The sequence below is a fragment of the Rhipicephalus microplus genome, chromosome 7, assembly GCF_043290135.1.
Source record: "Rhipicephalus microplus isolate Deutch F79 chromosome 7, USDA_Rmic, whole genome shotgun sequence".
NCBI classification, from domain to species: domain Eukaryota; kingdom Metazoa; phylum Arthropoda; class Arachnida; order Ixodida; family Ixodidae; genus Rhipicephalus; species Rhipicephalus microplus.
In genome coordinates this window covers 115,404,185-115,429,842 of record NC_134706.1, presented here as the reverse complement: position 1 = coordinate 115,429,842, position 25,658 = coordinate 115,404,185, and the positions used below count along the sequence as shown (strand labels likewise).

At 48.0% G+C, this 25,658-nt stretch overlaps 1 non-coding gene across 1 annotated transcript; it reads left to right on the top strand.

Moving 5' to 3' along the window:
• The first annotated feature begins 604 nt into the window (after window positions 1-604).
• TRNAT-CGU (transfer RNA threonine (anticodon CGU)) lies at window positions 605-677 on the top strand. The gene has a single exon. It is a non-coding gene; the product is annotated as a tRNA-Thr (tRNA).
• Window positions 678-25,658: the final 24,981 nt, after the last annotated feature.

Sequence of the window (25,658 nt, the reverse complement as noted above, 5' to 3'; positions counted from 1 at the left end):
GAAAAACGGTGTCCCACGTGTTGATGCGCAAGGAAATTTGAAACTTGTATATTCATACACCCGTCTCATGTCAGTGATAATAACACAAGCTTTCTGGCAGATTACTTTGATTGTCCTAGCTGCTGCACCGAGAGTTCATCAAGTGAGCCCATAAAAGCGGCTCCTTTGTATCACACCTACTTACTCTGACGAAGACCGTGCCATGGCTGAAACGTTAGTGAAGGCAATTTCTTTTTCGATTGTGCTATCTGCAAGTTCATTCAATACAAAAACAATATATATATATATATATATATATATATATATATATATATATATATATATATATATATATATATATATATATATATAAGGGAAAGAAGCGTATACATAAGGGCTCGTTTTTCCGTGTTTTTAACACAATATTAATGGGATATAACAGACAGTATTGCCAAGGAATGTACAGGGGAAGTTATTAAAATCAATGGAATATAAATAAGAAGAAAGAAAAGTGGATGAAAAAATTACCAACTGTGAGCAGGAATCGAACCTACGACCTTCGAATTACGCGTTCGATGCTCTAACCACTGACCCAAAACCCAAAAAAATGGATGGAGGGAGGGCCGCTGTGATAGCTCAGTGGTTAGAGCATCGAACGCGTAATTCGAAGGTCGTAGGTTCGATTCCTGCTCACAGTTGGTAATTTTTTCATCCACTTTTCTTTCTTCTTATTTATATTCCATTGATTTTAATAACTTCCCCTGTACATTCCTTGGCATTACTGTCTGTTATATCTCATATATATATATATATATATATATATATATATATATATATATTAATATATTAGGTGAAAGAAGTGTATACCAAAGGGCTCGTTTTCTCGTGTTTTGACACAATAATTATGAGAAATAACAGACAGTAATGCCAAGGAATGTACAAGGAAAGTTATTAAAACCAATGGAATATAAATATGAAGAAAGAAAAGTGCTGGTTATTTTTTTCATCTTCTTTTCTTTCTTCTTATTTACATTCCTTTGGTTCTAATAACATCCCCTGTACATTCCTTGGCATTACTGTCTGTTATACCTCATTATTATTGTGTCAAAACACGGAAAAACGAGCCCTTACGTATACACTTCTTTCCATTATTTCATTAAACGATGGTCTCGTAATGGCAGACTTGGTGTCATTAGGTTGTATACGAGGAAATATTATTCAGCTGCCCGCTCGTAATAAGTTCACGTGCTACGTGACGCCAAACACGCGCATAAAAGAGTGTTTCACACTCGTCGCTTGGCTTAAAGATGGCGCTAATTGACACTCCTACTTTTAAATTCACGTATAAACTCAAGAAAAGTGGATGGAGGGAAGGCTTCTGGAGTAGCTCAGTGGTTAGAGCATCGAACGCGTTATTCGAATGTCATAGGTTTGTTTCCTGCTCACGGCTGCTTATTTTTTCATCCACTTTTCTTTCTTCTTATGTACATTCCATTCGTTCTAATAACTTCCCCTGTACATTGCTTGGCATTACTGCCTATTAGATCTCATATATATATATATATATATATATATATATATATATATATATATATATATATATATATATAACTTAAGAAGGTAGCGATGGTTTGTAGAAGCTCAGGAGGAAGAAATGCTTATTGGAATAAAGGTGGGGTGTGAGCCAGGCCACGTCACCCAGTCATCATAGCGTCACACGAGCCGACAGGATGAAGACCTGCCAGCCCCTTCATCAGTCGCTCATCATCCACGCAGTTCTCCACAAGACACCCTTACCATACATCGACGACCGAACCATCGCTTAGAAGGACAACCAGCACCATGACAGAATCATTGACCGACCTTGACATCCCCAAATACACTGGAGCAGCGGACGATGAATCCGTGCTGGACTGGTTTGACCTGGTTGAACTCCACGCTACCGCTGCATCGTGGTCGGAACGGGGGATGATCATCAACTTTACCGATTGCGTCTCCGGTAAGGCCTTCAAATTCTACCTCACCCACATATTTCAAAACAACAAGTCATGGGAAAAAAAGAAATGATCGTTTGGTTCAAATTATACATTGACGACTACGACAAAGACTCGTTTATAACCCACCATCCACAGACAACTGCACTCGAACTTCACAGTCAAAAGCAGCCTTCCAGATTGACCAACATCCTAATTTTCCATCCCGTTGATCTTCCGTCGCTAACAACGCGCACCTCACGTCTCACACATTCACTATGGTCGGAATAGAACAAAGAAGCTCGGAGCATACTCAGTCAAGCCCGGGACTTACAGTTCAGTTTCATGCGCCAGAAGAGCTTACATCATTCGTAGCAGAGAAAGACAGTCATTCCCATCTAGAATCTGACCCATTCATGCCTAAAGCGGTGTTGGCATGAAGAGCAACCCCATCTCAAAGCCCAAACACAGGAGCCTCGGAAGCAGCTGTTACAGGTTTCCAGGTGCCCGAAGCCTACGTAATGAATGCTGTCGCAGGCGCCTCTGATGTTTCATCAGTGAAATCTGTTTTACCAACTTCACTGCCCGAAAAGTTTTACAACAACCCACAGACTACCAGCTGCCGACTGAACACTACATCAATTTGTAAAGAAAACCGGCATGATGTTCAAGAAGCGCTCCCACCTCAGCACGTTCCAGTACAAGCGCAGCAACGCCAGCAAAAGGGAGTCCAGGGATTCAAGACACTCCAGCAGTTAACGGCAACAAGGACGACGACGCAAAGCTAGCCTCTCAAAGCAAACTTAAGACGTGAGGCATATACGCATAAGGTGTGGGCGCCACATACGCGTTTTGCACAACAGATCAAGACTGCACCTACGAATACAGCTCCGAAACCACAGAAAACGACGAAAGAGATGAAAAGGCATCATCTGTAGAACGCATCGACCAAGAAACAATTCCCTCAGCCACGACCATCGCACTCAAAAACTGGAAGCACACCGTCTGTTCCCACAACGACACACAATTCGACGCCTTCGACATTCGAACCAGAAATGCTACAGGGACTCCGAACCTTAACCGTTCTTCACAAGAACTCCACCGATGTCATCACCATTGCAGATCTCAAAGGTGTGGTTATGCCACCCAGGACGCAACTGCCAGCCTCGTCCACCCGAGTTCTTTCAGGTATGGCCGGAATGTTTCCCCCTGCTGTGGATTTTCTGTGCCAGTTAAGGAGCTCCCTTCTGAAATGAAATTACGGTGCATTTTGGCATTGTTAGCTTTAACACTCTGCGTTTTTGTATTTTTGTTAGGCATCTGACGTGACTTCTTGCGGGGGGAGGTGGAATCCTGTAGCGCAAGAAGGTAGCGATGGTTTGTAGAAGCTGAGGAGGAAGAAGTGATTAATGTAATAAACATGAGTTATGAGCCAGGCCACGTCACCCCCAGTCATCATAGCGTCACACACACACATACACACACACACACACGCACAGATATATATATATATATATATATATATATATATATATATATATATATATATATATATATATATATATATATATATTTATAGTTACGAGGCAGTGGGCATGTTTCCACCGTCGTAGACAAATCGAAGAGGAAGAAGCGGACTCAGTGCGCGAAAGGCTGGCAGGACTGGTGGTTCTCACCGACTTGTGAATATTTGAAATGCACTCATTTCTTCTGCGTGGTTGTAATCCCCCTGAGAATTTGGTGGACGTGCTGGGTTACGAAGCGCCATACAACGAAGCTGCGCAGGGGTCCTCAAATCGGAGTTTCCGTGATGAAACACGGTACTGATCCCACGGCCACCGCTCCATCGGCCTCCGCATCGCCTGCACCATCTACGGCAACGCGTACACCGGCCCCACCCCCACCCATGTACATGCTCACGAATCCGAAGCATCTAGGAACGTTCTATGGTACGGACGAAGTTGATGTCGACGACTGGATAGCTGACTACGAACGTGCCAGTGGGCTAAACCGATATGACCCGACTCTCATGCCGGCCAACATGCTGTTTTACCTGAAAAGCACGGCCAAAGTCTTGTACGAGAACCACGAGGAGGAGATGAGCAGTTGGGACACCTTGAAGAAGCTTCGCGACTCATTTGGAAAGCCCATCGGTCGATAGACGGCTGCAAAAAAGGAGTTGGCTATACGTGCTTAGACGTCCACAAAGCCGTATATCTCGTACCTACAAGACGTGCTGGCTCTATGTCATAAAGTCGACAACGATACGTCGGAGTCTGATAAGGTTGGCTACGTCCTCAAGGGGACAGCGGACGATGCCTTGAACCTGCTAATGTGCTGGAGCTGTGTGACCATTGAGGAAGATATTCAGGAATGCCGGCGTTTTAACTGGCTAAGAGGAGGCGCATTTCAAGATCATTCACTCGACAGCCGAACACGGCTGCGACGTTCTCCTGCGAAGATGGACTGACTTCTCGTCGGCAGTCTTCACCTGCGTCTGAAATTACGCGGATCGTCCGGCGGGAAATCGAAGCAATTGCACCCCCTCTTCCCACCAACGATCACATAGATTCCCAAGTACCTCAGGTTTGCTTGGTACAGTCAATTGTGCGGGAAGAACTCAGCAATTTGGGCTTCGATGTGTGCGTGGTTGCTCAGTCTCGACGAAATAGCTTCCGTTCAAGTTCGCCGCTTCGTCCCATGTCACCGCCCCAGGAACGGTCTTATCCACGCTCTCGCAATTCGGCTGAATGCAGAACTGCGGATGATCGTCCATTCTATTTTAATTGCCGCCGCATAGGTCATGTCGCGTGGTATTGCCACAACCATTGGTCTTCGTCCCCAACGATGAATGTTGTTGGCGCCTTTGTTGTTGGCGCCTGAAGAATGTTGTTGGCGCATTGGTCTTCGTCCCCAACGAAGCTGTTGGCGCCTTTCTTCGTCCCCAACGAAGAAAGGCGCCAACAGCTGCTGCCTTTTCCAGCCCCCTGCGCCGATCGCCGACAACTACAACCACCTTTCGCCCTACGCCTTCGATGCCCCTGACACGCAGCACTGCCGCTCACAATCACCTCAACGTCATAAGTCTCGTTCGCTGCCTGGACGTCGCCTGTCGTCCCCTTCTCCTTTGCGACGACGCCCGACCTCCCCGCTCAATTCCCACCAGGGAAAAACAGCGGTGCAGCTCTTAGCGGTGAAGCTGCATCCTCGATACTGACCTCGAATCCTCTCCTCATATTGCCGACATGACGAAATTTGATCGACGTCAACGTTGATGACCTGACTCTTTCTGTACGTATTGACACCGGGGCTCATATTTCTGTGATGAGTGCCCGACTTCGTCGCAGCCTGGAGAAAATGCTTACACCAGCTTCTCCTGGCATCATACGTATCACTGAGGGAAGAAGTCTTGCCATCACAATTTCCGATCTCCCGACATCTGTTCTCTTCGCAGTTATTGAGCAGTGCCCCAATGACGTGACTCTTGGATTCAATTTGTTGTCCACTCATGCCGCTCTCATCTGCTGTGCAACTGGCGTTCTCCAAATTGCAGTGCCTTGACTTGAGGCTGTGCCGTCCTCACCGTCACACCGCTTGTTCGCTGTTGATTATGTTCGGCTGTCACCGCAAGCCCCCACGTTTGGGGCTTTAACGATGTCACCAGCTCTTCCTGACAATGACTACATAGTGTCTCCATAGTGGATGTACTCTTAAACGAAGTGTTGCTGTGCCGCATACCATTGTGACTATCATGGACAACTACGTTAAGCTTCCGCTCCTCAACTTTAAATGTTCGAGCCAAGTTCTCCCGCAAGGTGTTTTGTTAGCGCATGTTTCCCCAGTTGATGCATGTAGCATCGTGGCGTTAGACCCTGAAGACTGCTCGTCCTCTATTGCAGCCAGCCGAGCAAACGCACCTACCGATGAAATCGCGATGACGATTCCCCCTGATCTTCTGCCCTGTCAGGCTGCGCAACTCTACCACGTTCTGACCACCTACCCAGATATTTTCGACATCGACGACCGTCCTTTTGGTCAAATGTCCGTCCTGCGTCATCAAATACATGCCGGTGGTGCTAGTTTTGTTAGATGGCAATCATATCAAGTTTTTCAGTTCGAACGCCAGGTCATACAACGAGAAGTCGAGAAGGTGCTCTCCAACGGAGTCATAGAGGCCTCTCCAAGTCCATGGGCATCCGCGGTTGTTTTAGTTAAAAAGAAGGATGGCAGTTGGAGTTTTTGCGTTGACTACCGTGCCTTGAACAAGATGACCCGCAAAGACTTATATTCGCTGCCACGAATCGGCTACGCCCTTGACTGCCTTCATGGTGCGCGTTACTTTTCATAAATAGATCTGGTTCGGGCATTTGGAAAATTTCTGTCGACGACTTACACACACACAAAAAAACTGCCTTCGTCACACCGGATGGCCTTTATCAGTCCAAAGTTATGCCTTATGGGCTTTGCAACGCCCCAGGCAACGTTCGAACGCATGATGGACTCTCTCTTTCTTGGTTATAATTGGTCCATCTGCCTTTCCTACCTTGACGATGTGGTAGTTTTTCCGCCAACATTTCAAAGTCACCTAACCCATTTGCTGACCATTCGAGCCGTTTTTCGTTGAGCGGAGCTCAAGCTGAACTCGAAAAAGTGCAATTTCGCCCGACGAGAAATCACGGTTCTTGGTCATCGCGTAAGTGCTGCTGGAGTCTAAACGAACTCTGACAATATTAGCGCTGTGAAAAACTTTCCTCTGTCTTCTTCGACCAAAGATGTTCGTTTTTTTGTAGGCCTATGCTCGCACTTCCGACGTTTTATACACAATTTCGCTACAATTGCACGACCACTAACTGATCTAAAAAAACACGCCATTCTCGTGGGGCCAAAACCAAGCAGCTGCGTTTGCCACTCTGATCGATCTGCTCCCTTCACGACCAATATTGGCTCACTGCGACCCGTCTACGACGACTAAAGATCGCACAGATGCCATGCTCACGGCATCGGCGCCGTCGTCACTCAACACCTGGGAGAACAAACGCGTGTTATTGCGTATGACAGCCGCCTTCTCTTCACATCTGAGCGAAACTATTCGATAACAGAGCGCGAGTGTCTTGCGCTGGTCTGGGCTGTAGCCAAACTTCGCCCCTACTTGTATGGCCAGGAGTTTTCGGTTATTACGGACCACAACGCTCTGTGTTGGTTGTCGTCGCTCAAGAACCCAACTGGTCGCCTAGGTCGCTGGGCTCTACTTCTTCAGGAGTATAACTTCGACGTAATTCTTAAGTCTGGGAGGTTGCACCAAGATGCTGATTGTCTCTCGCACTATCCGGTGGACACTGCTAGCCTCGCTGTCCATGAAAGCGCTTCCTATGTGCTCACCATATCTGATTTGCGCGACATTGGTACAGAGCAGCGCCAGGACGCAACCCTGAATACGGTTATTGAGCGAATATCTTCAGGACGTTCGAACCCTTCACTCTGTCAATATGTCCGCCAAAACAAAATTCTGTATCACCGCAACATGAAGCCTGATGGCCAGGAATTTCTGCTAGTTATTCCCCAACACCTATATGCGACCATTCTTCAACATCTGCGTGATGTTCCTACGGCAGGCCACCTGGGGTTTTCGCGCACCTATCACCGTATTCGGCAACGGTTCTTTTGGCCTGCCCTGTATAAATTTGTGCGCCGCTATGTCGCTGCTTGCGAGCGCTGCCAGCGTCGCGAACGTCGTGCTCTCCGTACGGCTGGCCTTCTCCAACCTATCGACATTTCCCCGGAACCATTCTTCCGCGTCGGTCTCTAATTGCTCGGTCCTTTCCCGACGTCAGTGTCAGGCAACAAATGGGTCGCTGTCACAACTGACTATGCGACCAGATACGCTCTAACTCGTGCCTTGCCAAGTAGCTGCGCAACAGACGTCGCAGACTTTCTACTGAATGACATCAATCTACGGCATGGGGCTCCATGCCAGCTTCTGACGGATCGTGGCTGCTGCTTCTTCGCAAAAGTTATCAGCGAAATTCTCCGTAGCTGCTCTACCGAACATCATCTTATTGCTGCCTACCATCCGCAGACCAACGGTCTCACGGAGCGCCTCAACCGAACTCCTACAGACATGTTGTCCATGTACGTCTCTTCTGACCGCCGTGACTGGGGCACAGCGCTCCCCTACGTTACGTTTGCACATAATTCGTCAAGGCATGACAACGCCGGCTATTCTCCGTTCTTTCTTCTGTACGACCGCAACCCTGCATTGCCATTCGACGCACTCCTTCCTTCTGATACCACCGAACCAACAGCGTATGCTCAGGACGTTGCTTCTCGAGCCGACGTCACTCGCCAAATCGCGTGCACTAGGCTCACTGCTTCTCAGGCCTCACAAAAAGTCCGCTAAAATTACTGGCACTGTGACGTTGACTACCCTTCTGACTTTCTCGGCCTACTTTGGACGCCTCATCGACGTGAAGGCTTGTGCGAGAAGCTGCTCTTACGATACACAGGGCCTTACAAAGTTCTCCGCAAGGTCACCGACGTCGACTACCTGATCACTCCCGTTCAACCACACTCGTCTTCTGCCACACCACCTACTGATGTTGTCCATGTGTCCCGACTAAAACGGTACTCTACTTCCAGTCCTGAGTGACTTAGCGGCGCCGTGACGGCGCTTCGTCCACCTTGGGTGATGTTACGAGGCAGTGAGCATGGCCCCACCGTCGTAGACAAATCGAAGAGGAAGAAGCGGGCTCAGCGCGCGAAAGGCTGGCAGCCCTGGTGGTTCTCACCAACTTGTAAATAATGGAAATATGCTCATTTATTTCTTCCGCGTGTTTGTAATTCCCGTAACTATATATATATATATATATATATATATATATAATGTATGTATAATGCGTGCATTTGTTATTTAAATGTTTCTCACCACTGCGTTGGTATAATATGCTTCATCATTTTTTTGTCCTAGTCGCTACGGTGTGTCATTAGCAGCATCGTCCTCGCGTTGGTGCGTGCTCTGCCCGTTCGTTTTTCGGATATCTTGCCTCCAATAAACGCGTTACAGCCAAGACGTCATATGTGGTGAAGGTGCATTTTCAGTCCTTGGTCCTCTCCCAGCCCGCTTTATGTGCTGGAGCTTCGCTCAGACCGCCTGTAGCGCCCAACGTGTTGCAGCGTATCGCAGAAAGAGCTTTGCGGCGCCGATGTCATCACCACCTCTTCGCTGCAAGCCACACCTCCCGTTGTTATACACAGACACCCACGCGATTCTCCGCTGTTTACTAGTCTTCGTGGAGAAGACATCTAGCACCGGCTGGATGACTACGATCGCGTGAGGGCCACTAATTGGCGGGACAAGACCACGAAACTGCGTTACGTTGCTTTCTACCAGACCGGCGTCGCGAAGACATAATATATCAAAAACGTCATTGACTTACCCGACTGGGCGACCTTCTAGCAGCAGCTTAGGCATGTTTTTTGAACACCAGCCATTCGGCCCGCAGTTGTGAAGGGGTCCCTTGATATTTCTCGACATCCCGGCGAGTCGTACACATCGAACATTGAGGATATGCTGCGCTATGCCAGCGTACCAATTTGTTCATGCCGGAGCCGGATGAAGTACGCCACCTTTAAAAGGCATAGCAGCTATTGCTTTTAATTACCTGGCTGCACAGAGCCCAAATACCATCGCTGACATCGTCATGACATGTCAGCGTCTTGATGCGCTGGTCTTCGTTTGTCTCCAACCAGATATTAGCGAACATTACTCTACGTCTATTAGACATCTTCGTGGCCTTTTATGGGACGTCATACACAAATATTTGTGGTATAAGAGGCTCATACCATCTTTACCGCGTTTTACAACTTCTTTTGGAGAGGGTTTACGAGATATTTCCAGGGAGTTACTTACGTCCCTAATCGGCCCTGTAGTCGTACAGCAATCCTGCTTCTCAGTTCGTATCAATTTACGCTAAGGTTGCTGCCGCGCCTCTCAGCGAGGTCAGCGCAATGTTGCTGCTATCACCATACGCATTGGTCGCTATCACTCCCCCGGTCAACTTTCGTTCGATATCACCTGACCATTCATCAGCCCACCTGAACGCACTATCTCCAGATGCTGCGAATGCTTTTACACGCCACCCTGCCCACTATTACTGGGGGTATCGCGGCCACATATCCCATTTCGGCCGAAAGCGCCACGAGATGAGCATCGGCGTTCTGACATGCGTGAACAGAATTTCTTCACTGGGGTCTCATGTTAAGGTAAGCGTTGATCGTCACCTCCACACCAGTCTCCATCTCCGACTGCATTGATGGCACCATGAAATAGCCAATCCACCAGACGCCGCTCACCTTCATCTATTTAGCTGCTCCCGTTTCCCGCTTCAGTCCCTTTTATTCACCACTAACACTCATTCAGAAAACTAAACGATGCAGTTTGTGGAGGAAAATCTCCAACCGAAAGAGAACATGTAAATGCTTTGATGGAATCGGATTTGACAGTTTCAGTGATACGTACTGATCTGTATCCAAGTCTACAGGAAGAAATGACGTGTACTACCACGGGATAACGTTACTTCCTGCCCAAGGTAACACCATTTATCTTTCTACGTTTGTATTATCCGCGCTTTTATCGGCGGAATCCACCGTCATATCCAGTTTTTGTACTGTCCCTCTGCTCTCAAGAAGTAAATTTAGGATTGGATAATTTGTCATGTGCCTGCACGGTTATTTGTTGTAGACAACGCGTCGAACACTTCTCTAATTCTAACCACATGCTCAACGACGTCACCCAGAAGCCACGTTGTCTGGTTGCTGCGGAACACATTGAACTGCCGCCACTCCAAGAGCAACTTGTCATCATTACGTCCAACATCTACCGCGGTAATGTAAAGGCATAGTTTTCCTGTTCATTGTCATTCGTTTTTGTAGTCAATCTGCCCTCATCACCACCGTAAAATCTACATTGGAAAATATTCTATTGCAAGAGAGTTCCAGGTTGCCCGTGTTGGCGACAACGTGCCTGCATTGGTCATGCCACTTGAAGCCGCCGCATCTAACGACTATTCCCTCGGTGAGCATGCTTCTTCCTCCGCCTTTACCGCTGCCATCAGCGACGACTTGACAACTTCACAGACGCAGTAGCTTCTTGCATTATTACACAAACACGCAAGATCTTTTGACATTTACTCGCCTACATTGAGCCGCATTCCTACCACAGTGCAATGCTTTCACGCAGTTGGGGCATCTATTGTTCACCGCCGTCCCTGCCGCGTGTCTCCAGCTGATAAAAAATTGATAGAAACCTTCACCGACCTACTTAAACATTAGGTAATCCGCTCCTCATCGAGCCCTTGGGTACCCGCTGTTGTTTTGTTCCATAAAAAATATGGCTATGAGCGCTTTTGTGTAGGCTAACGGGCGGTCAATAAGATCACTTGAAAAGATATGTATCCCATGCCACGCATAGATGTTGCCCTTAATTCTATACAAGGCGCGCAATTATTTTTAAGCCTAGAATTAGCTTTAGGGTGCTCTCAAATTTCTCTGTATGAAGACGATAAAAAGAAAAGAGCGTTCGCGAACCCCGATGGACTTTACGAATTCACCGTGATGCCTTTCGGCTTTGCAACGCACCTATGACTTGTGAGCGCATGATCAACACCATGCTTCGCGGCTCAAAATAAAAAACAAACTCGCATTTGTTGCCTAAACAACATTATTTTATTGTTTCGTAAAGGTTTACTAAGCATCTAAAACGCTTGGCTGAAGTTCTGAAGAGCCTTGCTGGTGCTCGTTTTCAACTTAACATTAAGAAATGCTGTTTCGTCAGGAAATCTATCAAGTACTTCGGACACGTCATTAGAAAAAATGAAATTCGGCCCGAACCTGAGAACATTTTTACAGTCCTTCGCTTTCTGCATCCCGTAGAACCAAAGGAGTTGTGAAGTTTTCTTAGCCTCGCCTCCTATTTTCGTCCGTTTATCCAGAATTTTGCCTCAACAGCTGCTGCACTACACCAGTTACTTGCTTACAACGTCCGCTTTGTGTGTTTGAAAAATTCTCAAGTGGCGTCTGAATTGGTAAATAGTGTTCTCACGTTTGAACCTGCACTCTGTGATTTTGACGAAGCTGCACTGATTATCCTACACACCGGCGCTAGCCGCGGTTTAGTAGCTGTTATTCAACGTGGCAGCTCTTCGCTACACTCCAAGCCCGAAAAGACTAAAGTGCAATGTGCAATTGGTCCTTTAGGGGACAAAATGGGCTGCACAGATTTTGAACTAATTTAGGACTAACTGCGGCAGCAACAGCAAGGGTTCAACTGTTACCCCCTAGCTCTTACTCCACTTAGTTTAAATGGTGGTCCAAGTAGAATGCCCCAGTGCCACTAACAGTTGAAGTGTCTAGACGAACGAAAAGAAAATGGTGACCCTGCACTTGTAGAGTATGTTTTATGCTTATTCCAATTTAATCAGCACTGAAGAACACAGTATACGGGTCATGAAACACACACACATATATGCATAAGCACTATTATTTAAAAGTAAAACACATCACACCCTGACCACCCGCGCTCTACCACAGAACACCTACCAGTTTAGAGAATGGAAACTGTACCTTTGGGCTGTTGTATCAAAATACCATTTAATTACGTAGCGGCAGGGTACTGAACTGCAATACCGCGAGGTGAGATGGCGCAGGTAGTATTATCATCATCATCATCAATAAATATGCATTTTTTTCTGCAGGTGGGGGGGGGGGGGGGGCTCCCGGCTGTTTCGCGCTGCTCGCTGCCTCTGGTATTTTTTTCGTTGCTAAATCGCTCTTCGCGTCTGTATATATCACCAGATGACCTAGCTGGCCTCAACTGGCAAAAAAACGTAAATCAAGTAACGTTTGCATTCTTCATTGCGAATGTTCAAGCCGGTACATCTAATGTAAGCGGTCAGGTCCAAACAAAACAAGTCACTCATACTGGGAGATGATTTAGACTCGAACCAAAAGTTTTGAAGAAACTTTTGCGACCACTGCCTGCCCTTTCTCGTTGTCAAGGTGCCAGGAAAGCGTAACGGCCTGGAGTTTTCCCGCTCATAGGAAGCGAACGCACACTGACGGCTACCTTCAATTTGATTCTTCTCACCCAACCTGCCACAAGGCCTCGGTTGTAACCACGCTACTCGAGAGAGCTAGGAACTTATACTCTGACACAGAGCGAAAGAATGACGAGACCCGCGTAATTGCGGACCTCAGAAAAAACGGATACCCAAAAAACTTCATTCGAGCCGCCGCCTGCTGCGCAGAGCAACAGAGGATACGAAAACCCCAATCAACCTTAATTGACGGCCCCCCGAAACGCGTACCGGTTCCATACGTTCAGGGAACCACCGAGATGTTGGCTCGAATCTTCAAGAAGGAAGGGGTTCGCATCGCGCACCTACCTACATGTGCGCTGGGCAGCCTCCTCCCTCGCCCGAAAGACCCGCCAACTATGAACAGGAGCCCCGGTTTCGTTTACAAAATTCCGAGTACCGAGTGCCCCTCGTCGTATATCGGCGACACGAAAAACCTACCGGAACGACGGAAGCAACACGCCAACTATATGCGGAAGTTCTACAGAGAGCGCAGCGCAGTCGCCGAACATGCTGAGACTTTGGATCACCAGATAAATTTCGAAGCGACAGCCATCCTTGCAAGCGAGCCAACCTACAGGAGAAGGTTGTTACTTGAGTCGTGGCACATAATGAGGACAGCCAATATTATCAACCGCTTTCTCACAACCCTTCCCCCAGTGTATACACACGGACTGCGCTCCACGGCAAAACGAGAAAGAGAGAGAGAGGGGGGGGTCATTATCCACCCCGAGATTCTTTGAAGACGCAGCTGCTACGTAGCCTCCGCAGACACCCCTGAGGAAGGAACCAAGTCGGTTTCGAAAGGTCGGGTTTGTTCAAAACTTTCGGTTTGAGCCTAAATCATCTCCCAGTTTCATACCTAGAAAGACAGCCTTGTGTCGAACGTTTACACTCAAGTCACTCATACATATCTAAAGCTTTCAATCCATGTGTAAGGACTCTTGAAAGCTAACAAGCATATGCATATAACTGAACATCGAAACCGCGGAATGAACGTCTCTCTCATTGTGTAGCAGCGTTCAAGTTTAACACCATGGCTTCAGGACAAGGGTGAGATTCTGCCGTCATATGCGGCGCTTGTCCTGTAGTGCTGATCTTGAAGTGAAGTGAAGGCATGATGTGGAAGCGAGAAGGAAACTTGCACATTGCCGATAGATAGCTCGCGCAGTGAGAGCAATGTAGTTTTGCTAAATTTGTTAAATAAGCAATTGAAGATGCGTGCAGTTCTGAATTTTTCTCGCTCTGCATTGCTACATTGAGTGCTTCACAATTGAGCAATGTGGCGTGGTGTTGACAGGGAAGGCACTAGATTTACTTGTATGCCGTGAGCCCACACTATAAGTAATATATATTTAGGTTAAGGGCCTGAAAAGTATTTCAGGCTTGCTATATTTATTGTTAGTTTGAGCGTGACAAGCGAATGACTTCCATTCTCTTTAGATATCATCATCACGTGTACATCATCATCTGTAAATATCATCACCAGTGTGATTTAGCTCGGGCCTGGCTGAATAAACCAGTTCCTCACAAGTGGTGGACGGTGCTTTTCGTTCCCCCAAGTCCCCTCGCCCATTCTCGTTGGAACTCCACTCGGGTCATCGCATAGAAACCCCTACCATGGCGGCCCAAGAAAATCTTGGCCCATCCAACGTCACCGTCCTACTGCAGCCACCGACAACCGCGTCCCCCAACAATATTCGCCTTCACAATCCAGCTGTGTTTTGCGGTCTCCGAGGCGATGATGTAGAAGACTGGATGAACTACGACCTCGTCAGCGATTTGAACAGGTGAGACAATCCACAGAAGTTGAAAGCGTTCCATTTTACACGTCTGATGTTGCCAAAACTTGGTCAGAAACCACCACTCGGATTTTCCCGACTGGGACACTCTCGAGCAGCAATTTGTCTAATTTTCGGTGCCCCTACATTTCGCAATCGACAGGCTAAACCACACTATCTATGCGGACGATGTAACCATACGGTGCTCCACAGGGTCAGATGGCTACACTGAGTCCGCTCTGCAAGAAACCATCGACACCGCCGAGTCCTGCCTCGAATCCACCGGTCTCAGGTGCTGACCCGAGAAGTCGGAGCTGTTTGTATATTTGCCCGAACGCCGGGGTGCCAAGCCCAAAGAGTGGAAACCTCCAGCGGAACGCAATATCACCCTCCACGCCAGAGACGGTGGTACAGTACACAGGGTAGGCACCATCAAGGTCATCTGCATGATCATAGAGTCCCACAGAACCAACACACAAACAGTGCACAAGCTCTGGACTAAGATTGGGAATGTCATACGACTCATATGTACAGTAGCCAACAGGCACGATGGCCTCAAAGAAGACACCCTGCTGCGTCTTTTCCACGTGCTTTTCTGTGCCCATTTACTTACGTTGCCGCTGTACACTAATAGCTACGTGCTGAGCGCGATAAACTCAATGCGCTTATTCGTAAGGTGGTCAAACCAGCCCTTGACCTCTCTTTCACAACTACAACGCACAAACTCCTCGAGCTTGGCATACATAACACGCTAGAAGAGATCGCCGAAGTTCAGGCACGCGTGAAATTAAGCCGACTCACCACCACGGCAGGCCGCCATATTCTGCTCAAGCTCAGCTTCTTCTCCAGGACGGCCAGGGAACCGCCGTAGCGTACTCTACTTCCCCGTGAAATCTGTGACCTTATCGTGATCGCTGGCATTCCGCAAAATGTACACCCTGAATACAATAGAGGCAGGCACCTTGCGCGGGTGACCGCCATTATCAAGCGCAAGGATATGGAAGTGGACAACTTCTCGTTCGTGGACGCCGCTGCCTCTCACAACAACCGAGCCTTCGCCGCTCTCGCGGTATGATGTGTGCAGCAGATTCTTAACTCTGCCACAATCCTTACCCGAAACCTCGAAGTAGCGGATCAAGTAGCTATAGCTATATCTATGCTTGACAGCAAACGGAAATAATCCACCGAGACTCCAGACCAGCCATCAAAGCCTTCAAATGCGGAGTCATCTTCGACTAGGTGTTACGTAGCCTGCGCAGAGCGGACCCGAGTGTCCTGAAGCACCATACTGTCATCTGGTTCCCCGCCCGTCTCGGCCAGGTGCCGAGTGCCCTATCCAACCTCAACAAGATAGCCCTTGATGCTGCGCGTGCACTTACCGACCGCACCGCCACAGGGCAACCCCATCATGCTGAGTTAGAAACCAATCGGGAAGCACCCACTACATACAAAGACATAACATAGCACTTTTACCTTGAACTCCGCATTTTCCACCCCCACATTCGAACCTATTAGACCGTAGGCAAACACCTTGCCTATCACAGACACACACGTGCCCACACATTCCCACAATTCACGTTTCTTATCCTAATGCATACCCCAGTGACACTTGCCTATCATGTGGACACACGTTGACAATCGCGCACTTGCTCTGGAAGTATTGAAAACTCCTCCTGACTCTACCTCAAACAAGTGGGAGAGGTTCCTCAAGAGCTCATTTTTCGCCGACCAGCAATGGGCCGTCCAACAGGCCCACGAAGCGGCCACCACGGACTCCCTGTCAGTCCCAACGTGAGAGACGCCCGCTACGCACTAAGGGCGTCCTGCAGTACTGGAATAAAGTTTTTTCATTCCATTCCATTCCCTACAGTTCGCGCTGAGGCAGCACTGAAGTAGCTCACTGAACGAATGCAGCTGCCGGGTAAATCTTCCGCCTCGTACATTTAGGATGTCCTTTCACTGTGCAAGTGTGTTGACTCCATCATGTCTCAGAACGAGCAACATGCCACATTAATAAGGGAATCAACACCGTCGCCTTTAGCGCCCTCACCACGCAAAACCCTGCCACCACCAAGGACATCATAGCCATCTGTCAGCGACTTGACCGGCTTAAGTCTCTTCGCCTCTGCTACGATGCCACCGACATTCTTTTGACGGCACCCCTCGAATAGCGTACGCTTATTCGCGACATCGTTCGTGAAGAGCTTCACGAGTGACGCTCTTTCTGGGCTGTAGTAGTTATTGTTCCTTCTGCAAAGATAGCTTGCGAGTTCTGGTTAAACAAGAAATCGCGTTCGCGTCACGTTTGACGTGTTCCAACGGTCCCTACGTGCGCCAGACGCCCACATACGCCGCCAATACCGTGCTCTCTGCCGCACCCACTGTTTCTGTGCCTACAGCTATAGACCATACGCCTGTAGCTTCGTTGTCACCGCCAGTGCATGCACCGTTTTACTACGCACTTCAGCGTCCTCCTCGGCCAATCTGTTAGTACTGCGGCTATTGACCACCCTTCCACTCGGCCTTTTACCATTCACCGTCTTTTACCTAAAATATTGACACGCCTCAGAATTCCCGAACGTCTCCCCACCGGTCGCCTTCACCAGGTCGCCATTCAGTGTCGCCTCTGCGGCCCGCCTCCCATTCCACCAATGCCCGGCGTAAAACTCCCCGATGCAGTTTTAGGAGGGGAAACTGCATTCACGAGACAGCTAAGGATTCCTCGAGAGCGGCCATCGTATTTGATAGTAGTTTTAGTAGAAGGTGTACGCGTTGAGGCTCTTGTAGAAATTGGTGCTGCTGTTTTGATTGTTCATGCTGATTTTTGTTCCGCTTTCGAAAAGTCACCACGCCTTATGGCGGCCCAACTCTTCATGCAGCGACCAACGCTCTCATTCGTCTACTTGCACAGTCTACCGTTCGCGTCGGCATAGAAGGCATTCGCCATCACATCGTTTTCGCGGTATTTTTTGAGTGCACCCATGCTCTCATTCTGGGGTGGTATTTCTTGTCTTCTGCATTCGTTTTCATATCTTGTCATCAGTCTACCGTTCGCTTCGGCATAGAAGGCATTCGCCATCACATCGCTTTCGCGGTATTTTTTGAGTGCACCCATGCTCTCATCCTGGGGTGGTATTTCATGTCTTCTGCATCCGTTTTCATATCTTGTCATCAGTGTCTCCTGCATCTAAATGCCACTTACTCTTCGCCGCTTGAGCAAAATGATTGCATCCGCCTTGTTACCATGTCAGATTATGTACTTCGCCCATACATCTAGAAGATGATAAGTGTTAATTGCACCGACATTGTGCATGGTGACATACTAATTCTCCCTTACGGCCATAACTTACGTAGGGGCATAGTGATCACACCAGGGCTTATTCGCTTCTTTAATGGGTTCACATACCTAACCGCCTTAAATATAACGCCTGAGTGTGTACTGCTCCCCTGTCGCTCAACAGTATCTTGCGTGGTCGACAGTGAGCCTCTTGCGATTGTTACTCTTCCGAACAACCAAAACGATGTCAGTTAATTTCCTCCTCCTCGACTAGATACCACACTAGATAAGGAGAGAAAATGTCCCCTTGATGACTCGAGTGCACAGTAGCAGCGCGAAGGAAGAGCCGTAGTCCGGTGAAGAGATGCTTTATTGCAGTCTCGAGCGTATGCCCGAGCCCAAGCCCGAACCTCCGCTCTCCTCTTTTCCAGATTCAAGCTTCCTCTTTTCAACCCTAGGTTGAACAAAGGGTCTACACACGAGCCAATCACGCGTGTGGGCTCGCATCGCCGCACCCAATCGGAAAAACACTTTCACAACAAGCACTGCATTGTTAAAATTCCCGTTACAATATACAGCACAAGAGGGGATAGGTTCTCCCCGTTTCACACTCCCTCCCATGCCAGGCCGTGTATCGGCTGACCTCTGTCGGTAGCCGTTTTCACGCTCGGGCTCCAACAAGTTTCTCATTAACGTCGCTTCGTAGAAGCCTCCGTAAGCGCGAAGATTACACCGTCTGCCTTGTGCACTGACCAGGTGTGCATGCCACAGCGAGGCACCTGGTGATCCTAACAACACTCCGCAATGACGTATAGCAGCGGGGGAGAATGAGCTCGTGTTCATGCCGACACTATGTCTCGGTCAGCTCAGTAGTCACGTCCCCGCATTATTCTCAATGGCATGTGTGCATGCCAACAATAGATTAAACTTAGACAGCGGCTTCTCGCCTGCTTCTTGTCAGACGCTTTTCCTTCTAGTCCTAAACGGAGGCGACCTTGACGGCTCCGCTCATGAACTGTGTGAACGAAGAGATCTCCTTTCTTTCTCGTGCTGGGTTCTTCCACGTTCGCCTTTGCGGAACCGATCAGCTTCACTAGTTGACGAGTCGGGAACTGGCTAGGCGCTCTGCATCGGCCGCAATAATTACGCTACACACAACACACCGGTAATTGTTGCCTCATAACAACTATGCCCTAAAGTCACAATCAATGCCATTCAATGCCTCTTTCACACCTGTGTCGGCAACCATAAGCACTCACTTAACACCTGCTTAAACTGAAGATTTACTCGCCCTGTTGAATAGACAGCGTTCTCTATTTGATGTGAACTCGCCCGTCCTCAGCATGACCACTGCTACTCACAGAATCCAGACCTACAGCTATGGTATTGTACATTGGCGTCCATATCGCGTGTCTTAGGCAGAACGCAAAGTCATTGAGGAAAACGTCTCAGACATGCTACGACGCATCTTTACTCGAGCACCTGGTCATCCCCAGTTGATCTATATCAAAAGAAAAATGGGACAGTGTGTTTCTGCGTCAATTACTGTGCAAGAAACAAAATAACGCGCAAGGAGGTTTATCCTCTCCCTCGGATCGACGACGTACTGGATTCAATACAGGGCGCCGAGTATTTTTCTAGCCTCGACCTTAGGTAAAGGTTCTGGCAGATACCAATGTAGGAGTTTGATAAAGAGAAGACCACCTTTTCAACACCAGATGGGTTGTACGAGTTTATTGTTATGCCTTTTGAACTCTGTAATTCGCCCATCACCTTCAAACGCATGATAGATGGCGAATTGCGTAGTTTGAAATGCAAAACGGTTCTGTGCTATTTGATGACACATTAGTGTTTCCATACACGTTCTCGCAGCATCTACAACGTCTTGAAGTTCTCACATGCCTTGCTAAAGCCGGTATACAGCTTAACACCAAGAAATGTACCTTTGCTAGCAAGACAATCAAGGTTCTCTGCCAACCCGTCAGCAAAGAAGGAATTCGGCCGGACCCCGAGAAGCTTGCCGCCATTCTAGATTTTCCTCGTCTACTACGTCAAAAGTACCTGCGCCTTTCTTTGTTATCTTCTTACTTCCAGCGCTTCATTCGTGGCTTCGCTGAACTTGCACCTCCATTCCATCAACTCCTCGCAAGGAACGTCACCTTAGTTTAGTCCGAAAACGGTGAAAGCGCTTTCATGGCATTGAACCAAGCTTTCACGTCGGATCCTGTACTGCGCCACTTCGATTCAACCACACCCACAATCCTTCGCAGCGACGCAAGTAGTCGTGGTCTAGTTGCAGCACTCTTGCAGCGTGACAAAAACTCACGCGGACACGTCGTTGCTTACGCAAGCCGTGTTCTTACCGCTGCAGATAAGAGCTACACTATCGCCGAGCAGGAGTGCCTTGCTGTTGTTTGGGCAGTGCAAAGATTCCAACAATGTCTGCACACCATCATTTTACCGTCTTTACCGACCACAATGCCCTATGCTGGCTTTCATCGCTTAAAAACTTATCGGGTCGCCTCGGTCACTGGGTGTTTCGCTTGCAGGAGTACAATTACGATGTCGCCTACAGATCTGGGAAGAAGCATCGAGATGCTGATGCTCTATCGCGCTGTCCTTTGTCCAGCGGAGGCCGCTCCCCCTCGATACTCCAGAACGACAGCACCTCTTCAATTTCAGCGCTAAGTTCATCACCTGGCATTCTATCTGTCCTTGTTTCACAACAACGTGTCGACCCATACTGCCGCATCATCGTTGACCACTTGACCGGCTCTACTATTCCTCCAAATGCCAGACTTCGTCGACAACTCAAACAATATAAGCTTGTCGGTGATGCTCTATACCAATACAGTTACCACATCGATGGCTACGAGTGGGCACCCGTCATCGCACGTTCTCAGCAACGTGATGTTCTGAAAGCCTTTCATGATGATCTAGCTGCCGCGCATCTAGGCTATCACAAAACTTACGACAAAATACGAAGTCGTTGTTTTTGGCCTAGCGTCTGTTCAGCCGTTCCTAAGTACGTCGCCTCCTGTGTTCTTTGCCAACGGCGAGAACTACCGACAACTGCGCCGGCTGGCTTAATGCAACTTCTTTCTTGTCCCACCTCGCGTTTTGAAGTCGTTGGAATAGACTTGTATGGCCCTGTCCCTATATCATCCAGTAGGAATCACTGGATTATCATGGCCTTCGACCACCTTACGCGCTACGCAGAAACAGCTTCTTTAACATCTGGGACTGCCACTGAGGTCACAGATTTCTTTCTTCGCCACATCTTTTCGTGCCATGGAGCTCCACGCATTCTCCTGAGTGATCGTGGCGAAGTCTCTCTTCTATTATCGAGAAAAGTTTGCGTGCCTCGAGCACTGTTTACAAGACCACTTCTAGCTACCACCCACAGACCAACAAATTGACTGAACGCTTTCATCGGACCCTATCGGACATGATCCGCATGTACATTCACCCCAACCACACGAACTGGGATGCAATGGGAGTCAAGCAGGAGCTGTTTGCGGGACGTTCCTTTGAGCAGGCTTCTCAGAATCGGCGAGGGCCTGGTGAAAAGCACTGGTGACTTCTACAATTTCTTCGATATATGCGACCGTGGTTCCTTTGTTCACAAGTTTGTACTCATTGCTGAAATTCGTGAGCATAACTGTTGGTTTGCCTCCCCGCAGCTCTGCAATTCCTCTTGCGACGCAAATATTGCGGGTGACCAACAGCTGCTGACTGCCTTCAACGACGGCTTCCAAGTCAGGTGATTTCGTAGCGCGGACTGAAATAGTGACGCTGGAGCGTGGCAGAATGGTGACTTGTTCTTCTAGCACATTCAAGGCATGGTTCCCTGACGGCATGCGCAGCGGTAGTGCTTCTTCTGTGGATAACGTTATCGACTTTGTTTTTAAGTTGATGACTGCCCCATGTAGGCATAAAAAGTTCATGACAAGGATGACATCTCTCGAGCAACGCTGTAGGAGTACGAATTCTGCAGGATAGATAGGGCCGTTAATGGGGACTCTCGCTGTGCAAATTCCTGCTGGCGTTACTAGATCACCTCCGGCTGTGAGAATTTGGGGGCCTTTCCAAGCTGTCCTAACTTTCTTGAACTTCGCGGCAAATGACTCACTGATGACAGAATAGTCAGCTCCAGTATCGACGAGAGCGGTCACGCTGTAGCCATCGATAACAACGTCGAGATCGCTAGTTCGCCATCTCGCGTTGCAGTTAGGCCGAAACCTCGGGTCATGGCTGCGTCGGCTTGTTCTGCTGCTTCCAAGTTGTGTCGTCAGGTCACCCTCGGTAAGTGAGGTTTCTGCGTCAGGACTTTGCCTGGTTGGCGTCGTGTTGGCGTCAGCGGCTGTTGGCGTCGTGTTGGCGTCGTGTTGGCGTCGGCGGCTGGACAACGGTGAACGAGAAGGACTTCATGGTGTCCATTGCGTTCCTGCCAGGTAATCGGTGATGTCCCATATTCGTTCCTCTTGCTGTGGACGTGGTGCATTGAGGGTGAAGCCACGCAGTATATTCTTTCGATACTGGCAGTGGCGGTACGCGTTCCCGGCTTCACCGCAGTGGTAGCACAGTGGGCGGTAGTCAAGGGTGCACCAAACGTCAGTCTTCCTGAAAGCGTAGTGCTGATCGTTCCAGCAGATTGGTAAGACTTACTGGGGCTGTTCCCGAGGTCGACTTTCGGAAACAAGTGTATAGTGGTAGCTACCGACAACCTCACCCGCCACGCTGAGACAAAAGCCCTGCCCAAAGACAGTGCATCCGAGGTAGCTAGGTTTTTCGTTTGAAACATCGTTACTTCACGGTGCCCCAGAAGAACGGCATTTACTGCTGACCTAACTTAAGCGATCTTGAAATACAGCCAGACGAGCCACCGCCAGACAACAGCATACCACCCACCGACCAACGGCCTCACCGAGCAACTAAACAAGACCATCGCCAACATGCTGGCAATGTACGTCGATGTTGAACACAAGACGTGGGACGCCATTCTTCCATACGTGACGTTCGGGACGACGCAAATATCTCCTTACAAATTGATTTATGGTAGGAGCCCGGCAACAACGCTCGACACCATGTTATCCTAGGACACCGACAAAAAAAAAACCTTGATGTTAGTGAGTACCTTAAGCGTGCAGAAGAAGCCCGACAACTTGCGCGCCTCCGTATAAAGAGCCAGCAGACAACCGACACCCGCCGTTACAATTTCCGACGACGCTTCGTGGAATACCAGCCCGGTGAACGTGTTTAGGTTTGGACGCCGATACGCCGACAAGGACTCAGCGAAAAGCTTGTGCGACAGTACTTCGGACCGTACAGGGTAATTAGACGTCTCGGCCTACACGATTACGAGGTTGTCCCCGACAGCGTCACGAAATCTCAACGACACCAATACCGACCTGAAGTCATTCATTTTGCGCGTCTGAAGTCATTTCATGCGCGTTAACGAACTGAAACAGTAAAACTTGTTGTATTATTGCTGTATCGTAATTTATTTCATGTGCTTTCTTGCATCATTGTTGCACTGTCATCTTCTTTCAAAGCATCAGGACGATGCCTTTTTCAGAGCGGGCAATGCCACCTTCCTTTTCTCAAGTTTTGTTATCGCCCCAAACACTGCGTAGTTCTTAGCGCCAAACACGCTTGCAGTCTTCAAGAAGCCTCAAGGCTGTAGTAGGTCATTTCGATAAGATCACGCCCACTCGTCGAACTATACAGATTATTTTGCAGCCTACGTCACACTAGCGATGACGCTATAAAATTCGATGGCAAGCGTATAAACGCCGTTGCACCTCGCTGCTTGTCATTTCATTGACGGGTGACGATTCGTTTACCGCTATCAGTGCAGGTCTGCTACAGCGATCCGACTTTCCGTTTACCGGGCACAAGTTCGCCCAAATAAACAGTTTCACCATCATCGTACTGTCTGCTTTTTTGTCGACAACACGACTCTGTGACATTATTCTTATTATTTGAGAGGTTTCTGGAAGCAACTGCAAAAGTACACACTGGCTTATTGTACTATTTGCCTTTAGTGTCCGTCTAACACTCTTGCAACACTTGCTCTGGGCATTGTCGAGGCATATCCAGTTTTTCATCAGTCACGTTCAATAGAGTTTGGCAAACCACGTACATACATTTTTCCATCAGCTGGAAAAACATTTAGCAAGCAAGGTGAGGCAATATCTGAAACCTTTAACACACATGGAGTCGACACAAGTGAAAAAAACACTCCTGAATGTGGCTAGGCAGCTTTACAGTACTTTCAATTCATACTATTCGCTTGCACAAAAGAAATAATTTTTCGCCCTTGTGCAAGGAGTCCTGTATGGCAACAAAAACCCTTTCAACAGAAAAATATTCATTATCAGCAGTTCGCACAATACTGGATTCACTTTTTCTTGGCCTTGTGTAATGCCTTATGTGTAATATGGTTCTCTTGAATGAATAACGAAAATACTCATACCAAGCACTTGCAGGCATATACACAGAGCATAAAGCAGAAATTTCTTCATCTGTCAGCTTGGGAACAGAATCAACATTTCCAAACAATGATACCGCATCGACGCATGTCACTGCCAAGGTTTTTGCATAACCAAGAAGAGAGGATCGAGGTGAAATCTTTCACCTTAGTTTCAAAAGAAGTCAATGTCATTACGAGATGAAGCTGCTGCAGCATCACTAGCCTCTGCACGACCTGATTTGGTACCCCTTTGGCTCCTGTTACCGTCTTTATAGGCCGTCCATCACCACTCTCAAAGAAAAACGCTCAATGTGCCCATAGCGGTCCAAAGCTCTCGGCAGCAGATGCGAGCTGTGGCAACTGGTGCAAGTTGAATGTCATGAGGCATGGACTGTATGGGGTCTTTGTCCGAGAGACGAACTCTTGCAGTAGAAGACCTGAATAATAAATGTGCAATACTAAATGCAAGCCATGGTTCTGAATGAAAGCAAACACTGCAAGAGACCAAGTGTGTTGACACAATGGCAATTCATCAGCCAAACAATATAAATAAAAATACTCAACTAACTTTAGGTATTGCATTTCAGTAATGGCAATTACAATGGTACCTACACTTATTCATGGCAAAACAGGAACCATCGTGTGTTTTTTTAGCTTTCAGCAATAATTACATACATACAATCTTCTACTAACTTTAAACATTAACTTCAAAATTCAGAAATTTTTAGGTGCACTGTGACAGCACCAAACTAACAAAATTATGGCGGCAATCTTCACCAACCATAAAAAAACCTAGTCGTATAGTCGTAACAGGAACTGAAAACAATGGTTGCACTGAAACACTTAGAAATAATTGTAACATGTAGCTTCAGCACAAATTCTTCTGAGAATACAGATTCCGCAAGTTTTCAAAGGAACAATCTTGAACCTATTCACTTTCACAGGCTCCATTAAGTTGGCTGCAACAGGAGGCCGATGTGTCAGTGACCGGCACTGCACTAGCAGTCCTGAAAGCACTTGTTTTTGTGTGGCAACAACATACAG